The following is a 22,940-nucleotide window of genomic DNA, read 5'->3' on the forward strand; positions in this document are numbered from 1 at the left end:
GGTTCGATTCCCGGCCGGTAACCTTAATTGGTTAATTCCAATGGCACGGGGGCTGGGTGTATGTGTTGTCTTCATCATCTTTTCATCCTCATCACGACGAGCAGGTCGCGTACGGACGTCAAATAGATAGACCTGCCCCTGGCGAGCCGAACCCGTCCTGGGATATCCCGGCACTAAAAGCCATACGCCATTTCATTTTTACTTCGAGCTTGCACGCAGTCGAGTGAGTGCGACGGTTGCTTCTCCAATCAACTACGTTTACGTCCACGTACAAAGGCAGCGTTCTCCGCCTGTTTGTTTACATCAGGATTAAACTCTCGTGAACAAACATATAGTACACCTATCTCCCCGGTCCCCGCTGATATCTGATATACAACAGCAAGCCGCACGAGAGTCTGGCCCGGAATTTCGGTCTCCGAAGCCTTGTTCTCAGAAATGCGTGCGACGTTTTTTCTCATTGTTTTCGAGGTTTGTAAATGGAACAATGTGTCAGATGCTTACATTATAATGTGCTTTAGATTTCGATCGTTCGCATTTGAGGTTTGGGCTTCGCTGATAGCCTTGGTAGTCCTCAGTATACGTCACTGGTACAGAATGTATTGCGGGGTAGGGTAAGCCTTCGCCTGTAGTTATTGGACTGATCATTTAGTGATCACTCCAAGTTGGCTGAACTTAGAGACCTATCACTGTCTCATGATTCACCGGCAGATAATTCCGGAGAGGATAAAACAGAAAAGAAGCAAATCGGATTTGCCAAAGCTGATTTTAGTAAACTAGTTTAATATATAGATAAGAAATAACAATATTTACAGTACCAGCTGAGATAATACCAACTTACCAGCACCAAACAGTTGACCGCCACGTAGTAATGTTTGAAGGAGCAACAACTCTTAATGCGTTCCACTCTTGTCCTCTGGCCAGTTTCCACGTTAGTCTTGTCCTTGTTGTCTTTTGACGACGAAAAACCAGCCAGCCGTACCTCTGTTGCCTTTTCCAACGATCGCGATGGCTTCGGAGTAGGACGTTTGGGGCTGTCACGTGCTTTCTTTCGAGAGTCTATGGATGTAGCTAGCCTCTCTTCGGAGACAGGGTGAAGACTATTCGCCAGGACAAAGGCCTTCTGGATCTGGGAATTGGTCAGATAGGTTTCGCCTGAATCTGCAGAGAAGAGAAGAGGGAGCGATCAACGTTGGCTTCCATACCTGATCTAATGTCTTTCACTGTTTGTCTGGTGGGCATTTTTGCGGTCTAGGGGCGAGTGGACTACTTGTCTAAGCGCAAAGGTGGTGGTGGTGATTATTGTTTTAAGAGGAAGTACAACTAGGCAACCATTCTCTATATAACACAAATCAGAGAGAGAATATGGAAGGGATCCGACACTTCGAAGAATGAAGGTACCAACCAAAGATAGACAAGTGCCACGAGCGGCGAGAAAATGAAGGACTCCCTAGGCCTCGGAAACCTAATAGCGTCGGGTCTTACCACCACCATCTGCTAAACAGTTTTCTGTCATTAGCCAGGCCGTGCGCAGAAGCTGTACTATAACCGTGCTTCCAGGATCGGACAATTAGCAACCGCTCGATGTGAGCACTGCACGTGGAACAGCCGCGTATACACTTGAGCATTCGCCCCGAATGAGCATGCGTTTACTCAGATGAGTACAGGGCGAACCGACTGGATCCGCATGCCTCAGCCCGATCCGAATGTTGTCGGTACCTCAAAGTGAGCGTAGCCCGGACAGTATGAGCCGACTGCTTCCTGCAGCCAGAAATCGCAGTGTCACAGCTAGGCGTTCCTCAGCAGATATGGTGTGTCCTCTCTCTCAATCGTAGCCCTGATACTATGCAATATCCATTCAAAATCCTCGGATGACATTCTCGTAAATTTTTTAAAATTGTCATCTGTTTCATGTCCGATCATTTTCAACAGTTGAGCATTGCATCTCTCTTCATACAGTTTTCTTTGGCACCACCGCTTTCTTCTTTTTGTTTTCAAGAAATGCAAGAAATACATATAACAATAACTGGCGACGATCAATTTTCGATTTGATTCACCATTGTAGCCTTAGGTCAAGCAAAACACTATACTACACCTAAACACAGACGGTATTCTCGGTCCGCACGAGGTCCGAACACAGTGGAAACTTGCTCAACAGATTGGCATGCGGGTCGTGCTTGTGCGCTCCCGCATCGGCAACGCATGCTCATTCGGGGCGAATGTTCAAGTGTATACACGGCTTAAGAAAAGACAACCGTGCTCCGGCATGACTCGGAAGTGACGCGGGGATATCAACGAGTATAGAATAACATAGTGTCGGCAATATGGTGCCTGGTTTGAAGCCAGCGGACACGCGCGACCGCCATATTGTTTGTATCAAAACACCGGAGGCTAAATAAATACAGGGTATTTTATAGCAACGGCCCCATTTCCGTCAGATAACAGATAGGAAGATGTGATTGTTTCTAAATGTGAAGAGACTCTGGGAGAGTTGCCCACAATACGCACGTTATTTTCTTAGGCGTCAATATTGTTTCTTGTTGCTGGCTTGCCTGTTGTTTGTACATTCGTTCAAGATCCAGTACACATTGCCTCAGCGCGTGTTTTTAGTGAAAAGTTATTGGATTACCAAGTGCATTGTAGCCACGCAAATTTGAACTGCTGGCAGCCATGACACGCAAAACAAACGGCAGGTGTAATGGCATAGTGGCTGTACTTATATAAACGTACACAATAAAATAAATTCGTTATTCTTTATGTTCCATGCAATAAAACCGCCCTTAATTGTGATAAAAACCTTTTTAAAATACACGAAATAAAAGTACCGTTGAAGTTATGTGATGACATTGTTAACCAATGTAATTAATTCGTTTGTGATTATGTGGCAATGGACTGTGTTGGTTGAAAGGTGGCTCCAGTTTCCTGTTAAACAATAATATTTAATGAAATAATGTTAAATGGTCAAAGTGATTTCGTATCTAATTAATAATTAAACTAGAAGTGCAGTTATAAGGTGTATTGTAGTGATCCAATATTAAATCCTACTCTCTCCGTTGTAGTCCCAGAAAAGAGGAGTGGTGTTGAGTATTGTTTTCAGAGAAAGTACGAGTAGGCAACCATCCTCTATACAGCACTAGTCAGAAAAAAATAATGAAAGGGATCGGACACTTCGAAAGATGAAGGAATCGGCCAAGGATAGACAACGGGCCAGGCAGAGTGTGAAATTGAAAGCACCCCTATGCCTCAAATGCTCTAATACCATGGGGGCCGGATCACAACCATACTTCACCAAGGGAGGTCGGATAGGATAGATGAAGGCGAGGAGTTTGGCACAAGTAAATGGAAGCGATGCCAGGACTCACTTAAGGACCCCGTGGTCGCCAACCCACGCTCCCAAGTTGAGAGCCCCTGGGGACCCTTTTAGTCACCTTGTACGACAGGCAGGGGATACCGTGGGTGTTATTCTACCGCCGCCACCCACAGGAGGACTCAGATAAGGACCCCGTGGTCGCTAATCTACGCTCTCAAGTTTTAAGAGGCCTTGGGCCCCTTTTAGTAGCCTCTTACTACAGGCAGGGTATACCGTCTGTGTTATCCTATCGCTACCACCCACAGGGGGAGTTCAAAAGAAACCTTGAGGAAAAATAATATGTCATGACCTATTGGATATGACATTGGGTTTAGGCCTATACTATAATAAGATAATAATCCCCAAATACTGTAATTATAGATAGATAGATAGATAGATAGATAGATGGATAGATAGATAATGCTTTTATTAGTGGCGAAGTTAGGGCTCAAGGCCCTCTCTTACACATAACCACTAGACGAGTATACATAACTTATAATTTCAAATACAAATAAAACAAATAATACTAATAGCAATAATAATAATAATAATAATAATAATGAAAGAATCCTTAATTTTAAAATACACAAAATAACGTACAGTTAAATTATGTAACTGCAGTAATCCATTCATTCATCTCATTCATTCCTTCATTCGCTCAACAATTATCCAGCAAGTCAGCGGGATCTACCCAGCAAATGCTCGCGGCAAGCCACTTTAAACTTGCGATGAGAAGGATTTTCTCTAATGTTCGCAGATAGCGAATTCCATGACCTAGACGCAGAGATTATGAAGGAGCCGTTGTACACAGCAGTGCGGTTTACAGGTATGGCAAGATAGGAGCCAGATCTTGTATTGTGTTCATGATAGGACGAGAGGGAAAAAAAAAAAAAAAAATTGAAGACAGATAGTCGTGAGTATTAGTGCAAAGTACTTTGTGCAGAAGTAATAGCATGTGAAGTTCACGGCGCTGGTGCACTCGAAGCCACGACAGCTCCTTATAATAAGGTGATATATGAGCATCATATCGCAGATTAAAGATATATCTTATGCAGCTGTTCAGACTGCGGTCCAGTTTCTTGTTACTGTCGCAGGTTATTCCAGTCAACACAGTCTCACAGTAGTCAAATATAGGTAGTATAGGAGAGCGAATTATTTGTACTTTAAGTCGAACAGAGAATACATTAGCGAACCGTTTCAGGAAATATAAGCATTTATGTACTTTATTACATGTGCTTATCACCTGTTGAGTTAAGTTTAGAGTCTGGTATCGATAATAATAACTTGAGTCTTATTTGGATTCATTAATAAACTGTTTTTATTTGCATAGTCACTAAGATGTTGGTCAGAATTTATTTTAGTAATTGCAGGATCAATATCACTCGGCTTTGAATGATAGTAAATCTGTACATCATCCGCGTACACTTGCAATTTGCAGAATTTAAGAGCTTTTGGTATATCATTAATTTGGATGATAAATAGCAGTGGTCCGAGAACCGACCCCTGAGGGACACCGAGGGTCTTCCTTTGCCATCCTGAACTCAAATTTCCAACTGTTACACATTGCCGGCGATTTCCAAGGTAAGATGAAAAGAAACGAAGTGATACACTATTACAATTTAGCTCTCGAAGTTTCTGCAGTAGTAACTGAGGATTAACAGTGTCGAAGGCACTACTGAGATCTAATGATGTCAGTACAGTCACGCCCCGTTGGTCCACTGCACGTCTGATATCATCTGTCACTCGTAGTAAAGCTGTCGCAGTGCTGTGTCCTTTCCTGAAGCCGGCTTGAAAGGGATTAAGGAGGGAATACTTGGTAAGGTATTCAGTAACTTGTGTATGAACTAGACGTTCAAGCACTTTGGATAAGGTTGGTAGAATGGATACTGGACGATAATCTGAAGGAGAATCTAACTTGAAGCTCTTCGGGATGGGTCTAATTAGTGCATCTTTCCAAACATCTGGGAAAACTCCGTTTGTCAGGCAGTAGTTAAATATATGAGTTAGTATTGGCAGAACAGCTCCTAAGACATCCTTAATAAGCGATATAGGAATTTCATCATTACCTGTGGCATTAGATGTATATCACACGTTTAACTTCATTCGAGCTGACATTTCTAAAATAGAATTGCTCATACACAGACTGCTCTTGTAACAAGGGTAGTGAATTGTCTGGGAAGGAGGTAGAGGCTATTCTTGGCAGTGCGAAATGATCATTTAAAACCTCTAGCGATATGCTTGGTACATGTTGCTCTACGGCTTTACCTATTCCTAACGTGCGTAATTTATTGCATTTTTGTCTCGGGCTGTTATTGTTCATCAGTTCCTGAAAGTATTTATATTTAGCATTCCTAATTAACTGCTTGGTTCTGTTTCTCAGAATCTTGTATCGCTGGAAATCATCTGTGTCATACGTCTGTCTATATTGTCTGTACAGTTTATCACGACTGGCCATAGCAGATCTTATCTCGGCGTTAGCCACGCGGAAGAATGGCGGGTGATTCTTACCTGTTTCTTTGGTGCGTGCTTGTCAAATATTTCCAGTACCAGTGAATTAAATTTGTTTACTTTAGAGTTAATATTCTGAAAATTACGTATACTATCCCAAGGCAAGTTGTATGCATCGTAGCGTAGTTTATTCTGGTCCATATGCCGTAAGTCCCGTATTGAAATGTAGCGTGGTTTGTACGTAGGTATTCGTGTAGAATAACACACGTACAATAGGTCTTGTGAAGAGATGCCAGGAAATGAAATGTAACGTTAATGGCTTTCTGATGGAGACTGGTGGAGTAAAATACTGCGCATGACATGGGTATCTTCTTACAGAAAAACGCATAGCCTATTATTACAAATTAATACTGTTCATCATCTTTCCAACCAAACGGCTGCCAGATTTTCTACGGTTATTTAATCAAAAGTCCTATGATTACTAATTGTAACAGTGTTTTCAAAACGTCTGAACTGATACGTTTAAATAAGACTTTACTTTTGCATCAAAAATAACCACATCTATTCGTGCACTGCTAATGCTAAGCTAAAGTAACATGCGGCTAGGCCAGTATCGAAGTGTCAAGTTCTCTTGCCTGCAACTGTCATGGCGGCCGTAGTTCACTGAGCTTCAGCCCGAGGCGCTGTAACGAATATGTTTAGCAGTCTACTTTCATGTCGTTTGCTTCGATCTCCTACGAAATCATTACGTCGTTTGTTTCAAGGGGGCGGGGTACCGGTATTGGTATTGGTAATGATATTCGATTTATCAAAGAGGGACCAAGGTAAAGAAACTTCGTCCATACACGCAGATAAGAATTCACGAGTTGCTGGAACTGGATAAGGAAGAGTGAGTCCGTTACTGCACTTAGTTCTTGGGTTTTACTGTACGGCTGCTGGGAGTTCTGAACATCAAAAGGTTTACAGGTGACTCCCGGTTCCATCCGACTAATTCCCTGAACTAACCTATTCCATTTTTACCCTTCATCATCATGCCTGTATAAACGACAGTAAAAGATAAGAATTGCGCAACTGTGAGCTCGCATGCGGGAGATGTTGGTTCGAACCCCACTGTCGGCAGCCCTGAAGATGGTTTTCCGTGGTTTCCCATTTTCACACCAGGCAATTGAGATCATTTGATGTTTATATAACTTTCCCTTCTCCAAAAACATACCAGTAGGGCCTATTCATTTGTGAGAAACACTTTCAACAGTTTCATTTCATTCTATTACCAATTAACCCATAAGATCATTAAAATATTTAGTAACAGTTTCACCAAGCTCGATAGCTGCAGTCGCTTAAGTGCGGCCAGTATTCGGAAGATAGTGGGTTCGAGCCCCACTGTCGGCAGCTCTGAAGATGGTTTTCCGTGGTTTTCCATTTTCACACCAGGCAAATGCTAGGGCTGTACCTTAAATAAGGCCACGGCGGCTTCCTTCCAATTTCCTAACCCTTTCCTGTTCCATCGTCGCCATAAGACCTATCTGTGTCGGTGCGACGTAAAGCAGCTTGCAAATAAATAAATAAATAAATAAATAAATAAATAACAGTTTCGTGTGGCTAGCTTGGTGCAGCGCCCGAGAACAGATCCTCCGGTTAGGGTGGGCGTTGTCTGCCGTGTATAGGAAACTGCGTGGAGTGTGTTGTGAGTTGCAGGGATGTTAAGTGGTGGTGGTGGTGGTGATTATTGAGGTATCGGCCAAAGGAAGACAAGAGCCACGAACGGCGTGAAAATGAAAGACTCCCTAGGCCTCGATACCTAATAGCGTCAGGGTCGGAAAAGAACAAGAGTTGACCAAGAGAGGTCGGATAGGATAGATGAAAGTGAGGAGCCTGGCACAAGTAAGTGGAAGCAATGCCAGGACTCAGCTGAGGGGCCCGTGGTCGCAAACCCACGCTCCAAAGTTCAGAGCCCCTGAGGCCTCTTTTAGTCGCCCCTTTTAGGCAGGGGATACCGTGGTTGTTATTCTACCGCCCCCACCCACAGGGGGCATCTGATAAGAAAATCCACACAAAATTTCGTGTGATGTAAATCCCTTCAAAGCTTGTGACTAAGCAAAATAAAAGAACGGTTTGTAGAAATATATGTAAGTGAATTACTTGGACATGTCTTCATGTGTAAACAAGGGTGGTGGTAACTTACGGTTCTGCTCGGTGGTCCCCTGCCTGTCGAACGTGACGACTAAAAGAGTCGTTAGCTTGTGGCAGCCTCCTCTCTTTCAGCTTACCTACCCAACCTCCCTATCTTATCGCCCACTAACTACTTTTCGGTTCGCCGAGATGTCGGGATTTTGTCCCACAGAGGTACAGTATGCGACTGGTGGTGGTAGCCACTAATCAGAAGAATGTAGGTGTCGGCAAACAAAGGGAAGGACTCGCTAGACCTAGCAGACTCAGCTAGAGGACCCGTGGTCGCCACCTACAGAGTCTTCCAATGTTGGTTGTGGACTGATGGTACCTGATAACTCCTTTGCACCAGGACTCGTTATATCTTCCGAGTAAGGCATCGCTGCGAAATTAACGTTTTGATCGTTGCCAGGCTATGCTTCATTTGTGAGTAACGATGGTGACGACTTGCCTCTGTTGTGCACAACGATCTCCCTTCCACTAGCGTCTCAAACTGCCCTTGAGTGACCTACCGTTAATGCTAATAAATTGGGGATGCACTCTTTGTGCAGACAAGTAGATAGAGTACCTATATTTCACACAACTGCACAACTCCGTATTGCACTGTCCCACTGTGCTTCGCCGTATTATCGCAAACGGGTGGCCGCACAAATCCAGGACGAACGAACTGGACGTGTCCGGTAGGAAGCACATTTTGTTCCTCCATGTTTAGAAATTCAAAAGATTCAATGGTTTAAAAAAATAATTTTCACAAGGAACACATTTGTTGGTAGCCTACTGGATGGAGGCAGGTGGTTATTGCCGGGAGTGTTCGCGGTGATGGTGGTGGTGATTATTGTTTTAAGAGGAAGTACTACTAGGTAACCATCTTCATATAACACTAATCAGAAATAAAACATGGAAGGGTTCCGACAGTTCGAAAAATGAAGCTATCGGCTAAAGAAAGACAAGGGCCACGAAATAAATGACTTCTTAGGGCTCGGATGCTCTAATATCGCCGGGGTTGGAAAAGAAAAAGAGTTGACCAAGGGAGGTCGGATAGGGTATATGAAAGTGAGGAGCCTGACACAAGTCAGTGGAAACAATTCCAGGACTCAGTTGAGAGCCCCTGGGGACCCTGTTAGTAGCCTCTTACGACAGGCAGGGGATAACGTGGACTTTATTCTACCGCCCCCACGCATAGGAGATTTAATAGAGGATGGTTGTCCAGTTGTACTTCCTTTTAACACAATTATCACCACATCATTAGTATTGTAGGTATGGTCAAGAGCAATTATTTACTTTCAATAATAACTCATTTTTGTTATACCTTTCTTGTTAATGTATCAAAAAAGAACGAAGGATCACTTTTATTGCAGAATCCCAGAAAATAATAAATCTAATCTCACTGTTGACCCTAAGAAGCTACTTTTCTTGGTTCCTAAAGATCACGCCAGTCATCGTTAAGTCTTACAGGTGTCTTGAATGGCAGCCATCTTACGTCCAACAGGGTCCTACACTACTCCCCTTCCAGTAACTAAGTTACTAAAAGATTTCAAGATACTTGGAAGGAAAATGGATAATACGTCCTGACCGAGTAACGCTTTTTTTTTTCTTGATCCAGAGGAAGTTCCTTGATGTCGGTTGTGTCTGATCGTCACTTGAGATTCTTGATGATTGAGATATGATTGGGAGATCTTCGTGACTGGACGATAACACATGAGTCCAACCACACCTTTCAAGAAGAAGAAGAAGAATTGGGAGATCTTCCACTGGAACATCAGGCATATTTCATGCAGGTGGTGGTGGTGGTGGTGATTATTGTTTTAAGAGGCAACCATTCTCTATATAACACTAATCAGAGAGAAAAAAATGGAAGGGGTCCGACACTTCGCAAAATGAAGGTATTGGCCAAAGGAACATAAGAGCCACGAAGGGCGTGAAAATGAAAGACTCCCTAGCCCTCGCAAACCTAATAGCGTCGGGGTCGGAAAAGAACAAGAGGTGACCAAGGAAGGTCGGATAGGATAGATGAAAGTGAGGAGTCTGGCGCAAGTAAGTGGAAGCAATGCCAGGACTCAGCTGAGGGCCCCGTGGCCGCCAACCCACGCTCCAAAGTTCAGAACCCCTGGAGCTCCTTTTAGTCACCTTTTTCGACAGGCATGGGATACCGTGGGTGTTATTCTACCGCCCCCACCCACTGGGGGATTTCATGCAGGTTTCAGTCTATCGATGCAGATTTTTATCTATCTGCTCTTGATTGCAAGGGTAAACTATTTCCATCGATAGACTGAAACCTGCATGCACTCTGCCTGGTGTTCCAGTGGAAGGTCTCCCAGCCATATCTCATATCTCAATCATCATTAAGAACGTCAAGTGATGATCAGACACAATCGACATCAAAGAACTTCCTCTGGATCAAGAAAAAAGGGTTACTCATTCAGGACGTGTTAACCGTTTTCCTTCCAATTATCTTGAAATCTTTTCGTAACATAGTTACTGGAAGGGTCCTGCAGAGTTTATTAGAGCATGCTTCTCTAGCTGTACTTTCTCTTAAAACAATGATCACCACCACAATTTGCACTTTCTCTTAAAATAATAATTACCATATCATTAGTGTATCATTAGAGCATGGTTTTACTTCATCTGAAAACAAGCACCAATCTCCATGGCCAACTTCTTGCAGGGCATCTAAACCTCCCTCTGTCATCCAGGTTGATAAAACCCTGCAGGGATTCTCAGCGATGTGATAGGACAGTTTGTTGTTGTCACATGTGATGTCAAACATCCAGAAGCTGAAGCAACTGCCCTTAAGAGATCGTTAGAAAGGGACCAGAGAATGTGAGGAGAAATAACGAGGCTGTAAAGAAAGAAAGAAGTTGGGAGATTTGATGTTCCAGCATTGTGGTCTTAGGATTAGTCTCCCTAACAACTGAAGCTAACGAGATACTATTGTTGTTGACCACACAAAGAACCCACATTAAATAATGTCGATGCATGTTATGGTGTACGACATGATAGTAGTCTGAATGTTAAACGTTTGGTATAAAGTATTGAAATATTAAAACGAGCTGGTATCTGCACATTGTTTTCTGTAATCTTCCACACATTTAGCAGATGCTGGAATAATACGGGTGTGTTAGCTCAAGCATTCCGAAGATCTTATATGCAGCACGGAGTAAACAAAGTCGTGGTGAAGGGGAAGACAAATGACTGCATAATGCACTTATACCGATGCTGCAAAAAGACCACGAACATTTACAAAACTTTTGTGAGCATCTTATTGGAAGTGTTCTCTACAACCAGGTAGGCTGTGCTGTAACGACCACCTTTTCATAGAACTTTTGCAATAGTAGTAAATTCTCTCAGTGTTCAGTTCTTATATTCCAATATGTAGTATTATTATGATGTGTTTATCTGTCCCGGATGGTGTTCTGAACCTCCTCGCCGCTCATAAATTTGCTTGATATGTTTTGTATAATGGTCGTAGTTGTTGAAGACATTTTTGAGGCCATGTACAATATTTTTCTACCATCCATTAAAGGAGGTCCGTACCCAGGACGTTTTTGGAGGGAGGTGGGAGACAGACCGAAGACATTTTTGAGGCCATGTACAATATTTGTCTACCATCTATTAAAGGACTTTTTTAGAGGGAGGTGGGAGACAGACCCGAAATGCTTGTGGGGTATTAGCGCTGTAGTATCTTTCATGCAAATAGAGAATTGAAATAATATGGTGCAAATTAACAGATAAATATTACCTATAAAGTTAACTGAAGGCACCGGCCATAAGGCTCTGAAAAAAGTGATTATTTGGGACCTGGTTACTTATGCATGGCGGTGTATGTACAGGAGTGTGCTCCTCAAGTAAGTTTTGAGGAATCTCAACTCCCGTGGTCACTGGAAAGACGGTCAGGATAGAGAGCTGTGATGAAGAGCATGGGCACGGTCCTCCTTGTATAAGTCGACACATCATCTGACATAATAATTTTAATATTGTTTGCTATACGTCCCACTAACTACTTTTACCGTTTTCGGAGACTCCGAGGTGCTGGAATTTTGCCCCGCAGGAGTTCTTTTACGTGCCAGTAAAGCTATCGACACGAGGCTGACGTATTTGAGCACCTTCAAATACCACTGGACTGAGCCAGGATTGAACCTGCCAAGTTGGGGTCAGCTGAGCCACTCAGCCCGGCCATCAAAGAAGCGAGAGGACGACATGATTACCCGGTGGTGTAGAGCCGAGATGGTGTAAACCTGTAGTAATGTTGTTCTTGACTCGTGGCATACTTATTTCTCTTCCAAGTTCGGAATAGTTGTACGTCAAATCTTGAAAAAATCTGTTGACACACAGTGCATTATTATTGATATCTGAGTTAGAACAAGCCGGCCCGAGTGGCTCAGACGGTTAAGGCGCTGGCTTTCTACGCCCAAGCTGGCAGGTTCGACCCTGGTTCAGTCTGGTGGTATTTGAGTCAGCCCCGTGTCGGTTGATTTACCGCCACGAAGAATAATTCCCGCGGGACAAAATTCGGGCACCTCGGCGTCTCTGTAAACCATAAAAGTAGTTAGTGGGATGTCTTATTATTTAGGATAAGGACTAAGTTATACTGTTTAAGAGGTTGACAGGCACTGTTATGATAGTGTTAGGTTTTGTTTCACGATATAAACACTGCTGCGTAGGTTTACTGTGGCAAATTCTTTAAACACTCGTATTGTTTAACACTCCAAGGCAATTGTGTCAATCTGATCACACGAAGTCTCACCGGTGTAGAAAATGTATGTCCTTGAGAGCGAAGGCTTCTCAGTCATCTTAGAAAATGATGCCAGCAACTTGAAAAGATTCCATGTGTCTCCGCTACTTAATCTTAAATCTCAACCCCATGTTTGGACATTTAATAGAAATCAGTGATATTTTCTAGTCTTGAAGATCAGTTAAGGAAAAACAAAAAGTCGTATATGCTTCTCTTAATGAGTCCAACTCACCTTCTTTAGCTTTCTTAATCCTGTTTACAAGACAGCTTCTTCTCCTGCACACTTAATGAAATGATCATTGGGATGGGAAGGCTCGAGAGTCAGCGCATTCGGGAGACGGTGGGTTCGAATTCCAGCCTTGAAGATGATTTTCCATGGTCTCTTATTTTCACACCAGGCTGTACGTTAATGAAGACCACGGCCGCTTCCTTTCCCGAAAACCAGCAGCAGGAAGGCAACGTACCGGCCATCATTCTCTCCAATACAGTTGCTGGGATTTTGAGCAAAGTTGACGCATGGCTGAAACACGTTTAAAACGGACTCTGTTTGCGTTCCACCTGAGATAAGAAATACTATAATATAAATTTAAATGTCCAACCTACATGATTTAACGTGAAAAGAAACGAGGAAAATAGGCCCTAGTGCACATGACATTGTGGTCGACAGTAAGTGGAATGTTCCTAGCTGTCAGATGAGAGATGGCATTAGTAAGCGAATAAGGCTGAGTGGTACGGTATGAAAGATCACAATGTGACGATAAAGTTGGAAGAGGAGTTAGGAATTGGAACAATTTAGCCCGGGAGATTTTCGAGAAATTGCAAACATTTCAAATTATTTAAGAAAAGACTAGGTAATCTGCCTCCTGAGCAAATGCCCTATGTGCAGAACTTTGATGACTAATTGATTGATTGATTGATTGATTGATTGATTGATTGATTGATTGATTGATTGATCGATCTTTAGCAGTGCTCTCGGCGCTATCTTGACTACCCACTCTGTCAGTGAATTCCCCGGCTAAAATTCGATATAAAATCAGCACATGGATCTAAGTTTTCCACAAAATTGTTCTTTATAAAACACTAATTGGAGTGCTTGTAATGACTTCATCCGAATTTCCGATACTGAGAACATCCCTTCACTAAATTGATAACACCAAGTTTATAATTTCAGAACACTTGAAACTACGTTGTATTAAAATTTGGTTACGACCAGGGGGCAAAGTTTAATTGTACATGTTTTTAAAAAAGGAAGTTCATTCGTAGAAGGTAAAACACGAACAGCTTCCGTTGTTTCTGATCCTGTCAAAATATTCTATACCACTTGTAAACATACAAAGAAAGGAGATACAGTTTAAGTTGATTGGCTCACTCGTTCAGTATTTATAGAGGTGTAGCAACATACGCCTCGCAAACCTAATGACGACAGGGTCGGAAGAGAGCAGAGGTTGGCCAAGCGAGGTCGGACAGGAAAGATGAACGTGCGGAGTGGAATTAATACCAAACTCAGCTAGGGATCCGTAGTTCCCACCCCATGCTCCCAAGTAGCGACCCTTCTATAGTACGCGAACTTTTTCTTGAGCCCTAGTTCCCATTCAGCACTATGGAGTTCAGGGCTCAAGAAAAGGTTCGCGTACTATATTCGCCTCTTACAATGGGCAGGGGATACCGTGGATACATTGTAGAGCCCATCACCACCAATCACATGGCAATAGGTCAATGTTCAATTACTGTACCAATATCGTGCTTCATGTAGGCCTCTCACCTAATATACTGTAAGTTATATATCACGCATGTTTTCGAAAGGCTATTTGCACGTAAATAATTAAATCTTAACAAAAATACGAAAACCTTTCAAGCAACTCTTGCTTCTTTCCGGATATTTCCCCGCCCGTTTTCTTCAATTCCGCTTTCAAATCCGCAACAGTTACTGCACCTAGGCCTACGGATTATTTCCCATCTCTTTCAAAACATCAGCGGAATGGAATAATTTCACTTTCATACATTTAAGTAACACTTTCGATTATCACACATTTAGAAGTACTCCATATAAGCAAGACCGACTCGAATGTCTCATATACAGTAAAACAATCGAGAAGCGGAAAGCGCATACCGTCTATTAGTATTACGCTGCCTAGCAGACAAATTTTGCATGATGCACCCCTATACCGCAGAGGTCGGAAAAGAACAAGAGTTGAAAGCAGTGGCGTAAGGTGCGATGAAGACGTGGGCTACACTAGACTTAGGTTACCCCTTTTCAATAGTTGGTTTAGTGAACGTCAAGCCTTACGCGTTTTGAGCCAACGCAGTAGCCTGCTGTGTTTTCAAGGCTGTTTCACGAGTCTCTGCCTTGGCCTCTGCCACTGTCAATAACTGATCGGCGGAAATGGTAGCTTAGGGTTTAGCAAATTAAACTCCGGGTAGAAGCTTGCCTTTGGTCCGATGGTCGCGATTCAATTCTGGGAATCAACCTCCTGGTACTCTTAATTCCCCTGGCTTGGGAACTGGGTGTTTATGAGGCCCTCGTCACTCATTTCATCCTCATACCACAGACTATGCACCATTATAGTATTATTATTATCAAATTCACATGTAGCATTTTACAGTGTTACAATCTGTTGTACCTGTCGTTCACTGTCCGAACCATGATCACGCAGGTTCGTGTGTGATGTTAGTGCATCATATATCAATCTATGAGGGGAAACTGTGCTTAGTTAGCGGCTTCCTGGTAGTGTTTGTTACACTGTGGCATATATTAAGTGTGTGTTGATGTCTGCTGAATTTGTGATCTATTTATATTGGTTTTTAACATAAGTCTATGTGTCTTGATGCCGTAGGCGTTATTCATCTTGTTTTGTCTCCAATCCATAGATAACACCACTAAGAGAGACACTCGATATATTTATTTACTGTATTTGCATTTGCCCTAAGTGCCACCCATTTTGTTTTATTTGCCATCAGTGCCATGGAAACCATGACAAAGACGGGCACTCTGCATGCTCTCACCAGCGTTGCCTAGGAATTGGAGTATGCACTTGTTGGCGCCATTACAATGGATGTGAACATCTTCGGTCACAATGGGATAATTACCCATTAGGTTGGGCAGCTTATTGCCTATGTGGAAAGTAACGGGATACTACCGCATTATATTTCCCAGGAAACATATGGTATAGCTCGTTGTGTAAATGATTCAAGAATTAAAACTTCACCTCAATCGGATCTACGAGAGGGGATAACAATGGGACAAACGAAAGATAAATTGAAGGAAGATGAGAAAGGAAGGTCAAAGCAGGTTAGGAAGAATGGAGAGAAGATAAGGATTGGAACATGGAATGTTCTAACACTGCTACAAGGTGGCAAACTGAAAAATGCGAAACAGGAGATGAAGAAAAATCGACTGGACGCCTTAGGAATGTGTGAAGTAAGATGGAGAAGCTGTGGTGAGGTAGAAAGTGGAGACTACAGGCTGTTTTATTCAGGAAATGAAGCTGGTGGTAGTAATGGCGTGGCAATTATGATAGGAAATCGGCTGAAAAAAAAATATTAAAGGTGGACTATATAGATGATAGATTGATGATGATTAGATGAAAGGGTGACAAGAAGGATGTAGTTCTAATACAAGTTTACATGCCAACAAGCCAACACAAGGATGAGGAAGTAGAAGACTACTATGAAAAGATTGAAGAACTTATGGTAAAGGAGAAGAGAAGTGCCTGCATTGTTGTAATGGGGGATTGTAATGCAGTGGTTGGTGAAGGAAGAAAAGAAGAAGTAGTTGGAAAATTTGGACTGGGTACCAGGAACAACAGGGGTGAAATGTTGGTTAATTTCTGCAAAGAAAACTCACTTGTGATTGGGAACACCTTGTTCGAACATCACAAGAGACGGCGTTACACGTGGACATCCAGGTTGAATGGTGAAAGGTATCAAATTGATTATATCATGATACAGAACAGGTACGGAAACTGTCTAAAGAATGCAAAAACATATCCCGGAGCAGATATAGATTCAGACCACAACTTGGTGGTGGGAGATCTGCAAGTGCGGTTGAAAAAAGTGAGAAAGGGTAAACCAAGAGAATATTTTGACCTAGAAATTCTAAAGGAAAGTGGTAAAGATAAGGAGCTGGAAGACATATTTATGTCAAAATGGGATAGAGGTTCTATTGATAAAAGTGCAAATGAGACATGGAAGAGGATGAGAGAAAACCTCACAGATTCTGCAGAAGAAGTAGTTGGGAAAAGGACATCTGCAAGAATAAGGAAAGAATGGGTCACAAATACAATGCTGAGCAAGATGGAGGAAAGAAGGAAATGGAAGAATGTAGGATCTGAGGAAGGGAAACGAATGTACAGAAAACTGAACAACGAATTACAGATCAAGCAAGGAAGACATGGATGAAAGAGAGATGTGAGGAAGTAGAAAAACTAGAAAAGGAAGGGAAATATGAAATGATGTATAAGTTAGCTTCAGAACTGTTATTTGAAGGGAGAAAAAGCAGGACCAGTATGGAAGTAGAAAGAAATGGTGGCACATTGGTGTATAAACCTGAAGAAGTAAGGGAAAGGTGGAAAGAGTATGTTGAGTGCCTGTATGAGCATGATCAAAGAACAAATGATACAGAAATAGAAGATGAGACAAGAGTAATAGAAGATGAAAAAGGATACAGCATTCTGGAAGGCGAGGTAGGAAAAGCTCTGAAAGAAATGAAGAATCGCAAAGCAAGTGGAATTGGTGGATTACCGGTAGAGCTTTTTAAGAGTCTTGGAAATAAAGGAGTGAAAGAGCTAACATTTCTCTGTAATAATATCAAAGCGGCGAATGGCCAGATGATTTTCTTTCAGTAGTAATGGTACCGATTGAAAAGAAAAAGAAGTCAAAGGAATGTGAAGATTTTAGAACCACCAGTCTGATCACACATGCAGCCAAAGTATTACTGAGAGTACTGAACAGAAGACTTCATGGAAGGCTAGACAACTGTATCTCTGAGGAACAATATGGCTTTATGAGAGGTAAAGGAACAAGGGATGAAATTGGACTATTAAGAACATTAGGAGAGAGATACATTGAAAGAGGAAGAGAAATATATACTGTGTTCATTGACCTTGAAAAAGCTTTTGACAGAGTACAGTGGAAGAAGTTAATGGACATTCTAAGCAGGAACGGAGTCGACTGGAAGGAGAGAAGGCTGATCAAGAATCTGTATCTACAGCAGAAGATAAGAGGTCAGATAGGGAATGAGATGACAGAGGAAGCTACAATTAGAAGGGGAGTAAGACAAGGCTGCTGTCTCTCGCCCATACTTTTTAACATCTATTTGGAAGAGATTATCCAGAAATGCATGAATGGAAAAAGAGGAGTGAAAGTTGGTGGTAGGAAAATAGAATGTATGAGATTTGCTGATGACATGGTCATAATGGCAGAGAGTGAACGAACTATGATATCGATGCTAACAGATCTAAATGCTGTCTGTGAAGAATTTGGAATGAGAATTAATAAGAAAAAGACAAAATGTATGGTGATAAGCAGAAGAAAAGTGAAGACAACTATAAAGTTAGGGCAGGAAATAATAGAACAGATGGATGCTTTCAAACACTTGGGAAGTGTAATAACAGACGACATGAGGTGCAGTCGAGAGGTGAAAACACGTATTGCGATTGCGAAGGAAGCATTTAATAAGAAGAGCAGACTTTTTTGTGGAGGCATGGATAGAGACTTGAGGAAGCGATTCGTGAAGTGCTTTGTATGGAGCGTGGCACTGTATGGAGCTGAGAGTTGGACATTGAGGAAAGAAAACGAAAGAAGCATTTGAGATGTGGATTTGGAGGAAAATGGAAAATATACAATGGACAGAAAAGGTAAAGAATGAAGAAGTTTTGAGAAGAGTTGGGGAAGAGAGAAATATATTAAAAGTAATCAAGAGGAGAAAGCACAATTGGATTGGTCATTGGATAAGGAGAGATTGCTTGCTTATATATAGATGCTATAGAAGGAACGGTAAATGGAAAAAGACAAAGAGGACGGAGAAGATATCAGATGCTGGACAGTATCAGGATAGAATACAAGTATGAGGAAACAAAGAGGGTGGAAAGAGACAGGATTGCGTGGAGAGCTGCCATGTGAAGACCTGCCGTATGGCAGAACACTGATGATGATGATGATGATGCTGATGTAAGATTGCATTTCATTTTAGCAGATCAGCCTACAAGAAGAAAATTATATTACTCGTATAACGGCAGACATTCCAGTGTCTTCCTACAACAGTGTAGAAGTATAGAGGACTGAAATACCAGCACTCGGTTTAGTAAGTAAGAAGCATGAGGTGAGGAAGTTTATACAATAAGGAACGCATGATTGCTCTCTCCCTGGTTAGCAATGCCCCCTCACCCGGTCTCCGCTCCCATCGAACATACTGCAACAAGCCGCGCCAGGTGGGTCGAGGGGAGAGGGCTGCAAGATTAGTCTCCGATGCTTTGCACTCAAAAATACGAGCGATGTTTCTTCTCATTGCTTTCAAGGCGTGTAAATGTAACAACGTGTCAGATGCTTACTTTATAATGTGCTTTAGATTTCCATTGTTCACATTTGAGGTTTGGGCTTCACCGAAAGCCTTGGTAGACCTCAGTATACGTCTCTGATTGAAAGTGAAGATCCAAGTGGGTGCCAAGTTGAGAGGCAGGGGATATACCTAGAGTTAACATTACTACAGTGCTGTTATTTCTTTCTTTCAGGTAAAGCTCTCATTGGCTAAGGAATGGAAACTCCAGAGAGTATAAAACACTTGATAAAAGAATACAGAATGTGGATGAAGAGATCGCTTCATAATTTTGAAGTTATGCCAGCTCCAAATGTTTTTCTTTGGAACTGTCGAATACCAGGTAGGGAGGGTACACCATGGTCGGGTACCCGATACAGGCTGGAAATGAGATTTCCTGTTTCATATCCAAAAATCCCTCCAAGATGTCTGTTTTATCCAGCTATTTTCCATCCGAATGTCTATCCCTCAGGAAGAATATCTGTTGAAGGAGGCTGGAGTCCCAACATGAGTATACGAGAACTGTTGGTCTACATTCAGGAGATGCTCCATCATCCGATCAGTAGAGACGTCGTGAACCGCGAGGCCTACAGGCTCTACACTGACTGCCATGAGGAATACTCGCAACTTATAAGGAAGCAGGCGGAAGCACTCGCGAAGCAGCAAAACAAAATGGAAACATATGTGAAAGAGCAGGGTGTCAATTGTTGTCAGTTACGACAATTTGGAGTGCTGTACTAACTGACTGCAATAAAACAGAGGTGTGTTCTCAACAAACTGATTTCTCTTCTCATCTATATAAATAGCGCGGTTCGAGTTTCGTTGCCGGGAAAAAATCACCATCAGAATGTTGGTAGGAGAGGCTGTAGTATAACATTTCTAACCACTAAATTGGATGCCAGAAGCCTGGATTCAGTTTAGACCTTTTTACAGTGTTGGTACGGAGTGAAGGCACGTGGCGCTGTTGAAGGTGATTCTCCGTCGGATGGAGACGGTAATACCTGAGCAGACCGCTTAGTGTTATACGACAGGAGTAGGTTATGTGTCGTCTCCGGGTTTCACTATCTCTCTACCTTATCATCATCATCTCATCTCAGATCGCCTATCGGTGTCAAATAAAAAGGGCAGAACATGTCCTCGGACATTCCCAGAATTAAAATGGCATACGGTGAAGACAGAAATAGTCTATATAAATAAATTAAATTATTCCGTTGGGATATAAGTTCGCGCCCTTGAGATAGGCAGAAGATTGTTTATTGTTTGTCATTCGGAGTGCCATTGCTGTGATGCTCTCAAGAAGGTGAAGTGCAAAGTGGCGGAAAACGAACATTTCCGTCATATTTTTCTGTTCGACTTTGACGGAGGTGCAAAAGCAGCTCATACGGTCTAAGTATGGGAGAGTACGACACGAAAATGGTTTGACTTTGATCTTAAAGACATTCCTCATTCAGCAAGACCATGGGCATTTGATGAAGAAAAACATAACGACCCGCGTCAGTCAACCTCAGAATTCGGAAATGTAATCAACTGTAACCAGTCAATCGCTGTGCCTGTCCAGGGATGGGGGAGTGGCTACAGCGTGTAACCATTTGTGCTTGAACATTCTTGTCCACGATTGTTACGGGTGACGGCAAATGGTGCCTTTCTGTGATCATTAAAAAGAAAAGAAAGGTACGCCAACGTCGAAAAGTTGGTGCCGATCCATAAACAAGGTCATGTTAAAGAAAAGCATCTGGTGGGACAATAAGGGAATCGTGTTCTGGGAGTATACCTGTCACTGCTGGCTTTTATTCTGACGATGAGACGCCTTGCATCCGCAATCCATGTAAACAGACCAGTGTGACATCAAGTATTGGTATTGCACGATAATGCACGCCCGCATGTCGCTAACGTGACAAAAGCTTGGTTGGCAGGTTCTTCCACAACCCCATATTCTCCCGATCTTTTCCCCTCCGATTTTTACCTTTTCCTTTCTTTATCTATCCATCTATATTGTACCAGGAATGCTGGTCCAAGACAGAGTTCCCGATATTTAAAGTCGAAATACGCGCCGTGCGCTAACACCCAGCCGGCTACAAGCACGTCAGCTGCGAGCAACGTGGAGCATGTGACGTCACGTCCTGCGTATCTCTGTCAAGGCTAAATTACGTCAGCCGAGAGAACATTCTAAATGCTCTATAATTAATAACTTTTGTTTGGATCAGAGTACAATTAAATGAACAACGTTATCGTGTTAACCAATTTTTTACCATCATAGTCCTCAAGTTTGAAGGAAGTCCAACTAACCAAAAATATGGCTTCCGATTGAGATAGCTAAAAATAAAATTCAGGAAACTTAATCGTCAATAATTACCAGTGTTTCGCCCAGAGTGCGGCAGAGTCCAATTAAGATTAAGGGAGATATTTAACGTAATGTAATCGTCTCAGTTCTCCAGAATCCTGCATAAAAGGAAGGCATATTTGAATGTCAAGTCGGTCAACTATGTACCACAGTCGAGGCCGGACGGTCTATTGATGGTTCTACACAGCCGTTGTGTGAGTTGGGAGTTCGGTTCTCGTCAAGTGTTTAAAAATCTGCGTGATAAGAAACTTAAACCTACGAGGATTCGTTTCGGACTTAGAAATTTCAACACCATTCGCGTATGATAGAGAAATTCCGCTGTGAATTAAGACAGTTCAATTTACGTCCATTTGAAGTGACTATTTATGTGACCAGCTCAAGTGTAATGAGAAATTAATTTTTTTTCTCTCTCGTGATGTAGCGGATCAAACACCCTATATAGATAATTAACAACAATTGCACGCTGGACGCCAGGCTTCGAAATTAAATGTAATTTGAAACCGAATTTAGATATAAAAAGTACTAAACATAATTTAATGAGACTATTTCGGTCGTAAGGTTAAGAGATACTAACCATTAAATACCATGTGGAAAAACATAGGGAACCTACCAAAAAGTCAATTATTTAACGACGTAAAAAGAAAAAAGATTTATTTAAAAAAGGTGAAATTACGCAAAAAAGTTTTTACCAAAATTAAAAATTACTGACTGAGATCACAATTCATTACTACACGCGCGGACTTGCTAAAAGTACAGTTATTTTGAAAAATAATGCTAAAAGTACAGTTATTTTGAAAAATAATGCCAAAAGTACATTTATTTTGAAAAATACTGTCAAAAGTACAGTTATTTTGAAAAATAATGCTAAAAGTACAGTTATTTTGAAAAAAATGCTAAATGCACTGTTATTTTGAATAATAATGCTAAAAGTACAGTTATTTTGAAAAATACTGCTAAAGTAGGATAATTTTGAAAAATAATGCTAAAAGTAGTTATTTTGAAAAATACTGTTAAGAGTACAGTTATTTTGAAAAATAATGCTAAAAGTACAGTTATTTTGAAAAATAATGCCATAAGTACAGTTATTTTGGAAATAATGCTAAAAGTAGGATAATTATGAAAAATAATGCTAAAAGTAGTATAATTTTGAAAAATACTGCTAAAAGTACAATTATTTTGAAAAATAATGCCAAAAGTACAGTTATTTTGAAAAATACTGCTAAAAGTACACTTATTTTGAAAAATAATGCCAAAAGTACAGTTATTTTGAAAAATAATGCTAAAAGTACAGTTATTTTGAAAAATACTGCTAAAAGTACAGTTATTTTGAAAAATAATGCTAAAAGTACGGTTATTTTGAAAAATAATGCCTTAA

At 41.6% G+C, this 22,940-nt stretch overlaps 1 long non-coding RNA gene across 2 annotated transcripts in view; it reads left to right on the plus strand.

The window, feature by feature from the left end:
- Positions 1-22,940, plus strand: part of LOC136884311 (uncharacterized) — a 108,402-nt gene that overhangs the window by 64,357 nt on the left and 21,105 nt on the right. The window contains exon 1 of one of the 2 annotated variants that reach the window (XR_010861345.2): positions 4,142-4,172. The exons of the other annotated variant lie outside the window; for it this stretch is intronic. This is a non-coding gene — a long non-coding RNA (uncharacterized lncRNA). Of the gene's footprint in view, positions 1-4,141; positions 4,173-22,940 lie in introns of those variants that run through there. 2 annotated transcript variants of the gene reach the window in all.

This window comes from Anabrus simplex, chromosome 12 (assembly GCF_040414725.1).
Source record: "Anabrus simplex isolate iqAnaSimp1 chromosome 12, ASM4041472v1, whole genome shotgun sequence".
NCBI classification, from domain to species: Eukaryota; Metazoa; Arthropoda; class Insecta; order Orthoptera; family Tettigoniidae; genus Anabrus; species Anabrus simplex.